The sequence below is a fragment of the Phaseolus vulgaris genome, chromosome 9, assembly GCF_051622355.1.
Source record: "Phaseolus vulgaris cultivar YP4 chromosome 9, ASM5162235v1, whole genome shotgun sequence".
Taxonomy (NCBI): domain Eukaryota; kingdom Viridiplantae; phylum Streptophyta; class Magnoliopsida; order Fabales; family Fabaceae; genus Phaseolus; species Phaseolus vulgaris.
Genome location: NC_143506.1, coordinates 1,781,976 through 1,785,182, shown reverse-complemented (window position 1 = coordinate 1,785,182; position 3,207 = coordinate 1,781,976).

Sequence of the window (3,207 nt, the reverse complement as noted above, 5' to 3'; positions counted from 1 at the left end):
TTGAGCTGATAACTTGTTTTCAGCAAAAAGACTAAGAAGTTCACTGTTCCATTTTCTTCTCAATACATATAAATGTGCGCATGGTTTCGCTTTTATCTCCTGTGTAATCATCTGATATAACTGACTAACTCTTGCTTTAAAGAAATCGACTTAGCGCCAACTGGTGCTTAGCTCTGTGAAAATCAACTTAACTGGACAAACTATTAGTTTATAACAATAACATTTAACGCAAAATCACTTACTGGGCAGTAGGCGTGGGTCAGTCTTAGTATCTGAAATCTAGCTCGCCTGATCTGCCAAGTGACATGCGCACTTCTATGTCATCGCCTCAAACTATGCTAACTTAGTTCTCGCCATGTACTTCTTCTTTCGAGCTTCAATCTCAAAGCCGTGGGCTTCTTTGGATGCTATTTTCCTTTTTATCTGCTAAGGCGTCCTCTGGGGAACGGCCTCATACCTTGAGCTATCAATTCTGCTCATTCTGGGAGGAGAGCTGCCTTTAACGGACCTCCCTCTGCCTTCCCTGAGCCTTTAATCTGAAACAACTTGATCTGAGTAGTGAGGTGTCTTTTACGAACCTACCTCAGCCACCCTGTGACTTCTTCCACCCCTGATAACTTATCTGTTGTGCGATCACCTGATAACTTGGTTGGTTTTTACTCAACCCAATTAACTTAGCATAAACTGATGCTTAATTTCCTAGAAATCAACTTATCTTGAACAAACGGTTAGTCTATAGCAATAACATTTGACACGAAATTACTTACTGAGCAGTGACATGTGTATTTCTAGGTCATCGCCTAAAACTTTGTTGGCCTAGTTCTGTACTGAGGACTTTCGAACTTGCCTCAATTTGCTTAAGTAAAGAGGTCTTGTATTCTGTTCTTGCCTAAACTCACTCGAGGGTGAGGAGGACTTTTTCTGGTGCCTCAATTTGCTTAAGCAAAGAGGTCTTGTATCTGTTCTGGCCTGCACCCGCTCTAGGCGAGGAGAATTTATCTCATAACTATTTAACTGACCTCAGCTTCGCTCGAGGGCGAGGAGGATTTATCTGATATCTGACCTCTGCTTCGCTCGAGGGCGAGGAGGATTTAACTGATAACTATTAACTGACCTCAACTTCGCTCGAGGGCGAGGAGGATTTAACTGATAACTGACCTCAGCTTCGCTCGAGGGCGAGGAGGATTTTCTCTGGTGCCTCAACTTGCCCAGGGGCTACCTTTTCCCTAGATGCATTGAGGACTTTTAATCTCATCTTGGCTGAACTCACTCGAGGGTGAGGAGGACTTTCTCTGGTGCCTCAACTTGCCCAGGGGCTACCTTTTCCCTGGATGCACTGAGGACTTTTAATCTCATCTTGCCTGAACTCACTCGAGGGTGAGGAGGACTTTCTCTGGTGCCTCAACTTGCCCAGGGGCTACCTTTACCCTGGATGCACTGAGGACTTTTAATCTCATCTTGCCTGAACTCACTCGAGGGTGAGGAGGACTTTCTCTGGTGCCTCAACTTGCCCAGGGGCTACCTTTTCCCTGGATGCACTGAGGACTTTTAATCTCATCTTGCCTGAACTCACTCGAGGGTGAGGAGGACTTTCTCTGGTACCGGGGCTAGCTATTCCTACTTGAGGAGGGGGCGTCCCGAAGGAATCCCTTAACCCCTGCTCAAGGGCTAGGTGCCCGGATTTTAACTCATACTGGACATACCTGTCATCTTGCTCTGAACTCTCGCCTATACTCGTTCTTGGCGAGTAGGACTTCTTAATCTGTTCTAGCCTAAACTCGTTCTTAGCGAGTAGGACTTCTGATCTGTTCTCGCCTAAACTCGTTCTTGGCGAGTAGGACTTAAAACTTAACTTTCACCTCTGATTGCCGGGTGATGACAAGGACTTAAAAACTTCATACGTTTGCCTACGATCGCCAGGTGGCGATGAGGTATTAAAACTTTATACCAGTGCCTCCGATCGCCGAGTGGCGATGAGGACTTAAAACTTAACTTGTGCCTCAAATCGCCAAGCAGCGATGAGGATTTAAAACTTAACTTGTGCCTCCAATCGCCGAGTGGGATGAGGACTTAAAGACTTTATACTTTAAAATTTGGACTGAATGCATGCGATCTGAATCTGCCCCAAATTACACAAGGACGACAAAGTCTTCTCTTCGAAACTGTTATCTGATTGATTATCTGGCTGCAACACCTACTTCTAGCGATACTTTGTTCTAGTGTTACCTATTCTTGGTATCGCTATCTCGGTGACGCCTTGTCTTGGCAGTGCCTTGTTCTGGCGACGCCATCTTGGTCTTCTTCTTTGATCTTTGATTTTACATGGAAGGGAAAAACTAAGGCAATGTATCTTCTCGCCTACACCCGCTCACGGCGAGGAAGGTCTTCTTTAAATCTTCTCGCCTACACTCGCTTACGGCGAGGAAGGTCTAAAAAACTTCACACTTGTGCCTCCGATCGCCATATGGCGATGAGGACTTAAAACATTATGCTTTAAAACCTTGTACTGAATGCATGCCATAATCTTTAAACTGTTGCCTTAAATCTCATAAAAGCAATAAGGTCTTTTTTCTTGGCGATCTGGTCTTGTGTTTCGCCATCTAAAGTTTCCCCCAGCTTAAACGTCTTGCCGTTGATCTTCTTCTCAAGCCACTCCTCGACTGGATGAGGCCTCTTCTCGTTGGTTAACTCCAACGGTAGACTTTGGCCCTTCTATCTCTGTCTGAGAATTGTATTTCCTTGATCAAGAAACCTCTCACCTGCAAAGACAAAGGGGCAAACCAAAACGGTGGCGAGTGGCGACTTGAGAGTCGCTACGGACCTGTTCAAAGGCTCGAACCACAACGGTGGCGAGCTGCGATCAAGGGTGCCCATGTCCAGATTGTCTCTGAGCCAAGGGTCAGTGCACATGAGTCGTAATGTACCTGTTAGAGGAGTTGTCCTGATGGCTTGACTTTTCACCAACAGGCTTTGTCGTCCAACACTTTTATGACCCTGCATGGTGTAAAAGTTTGATGTTGTACTGCCCTTTACCGTCGAGCTACAGTAGGACATAATAATTTGTCATTCTCGACACACGAGTTCTGCAAAATTTGTCAAAGTTGATCTTTTTTGCATGTTGTAGATCGTGAACTAGTACACTAGGTAAGTTCCCAGGAAAGAGAGGTGGGTCACCAACGGACATGCTTAAATACCAAGTCTTTCCTC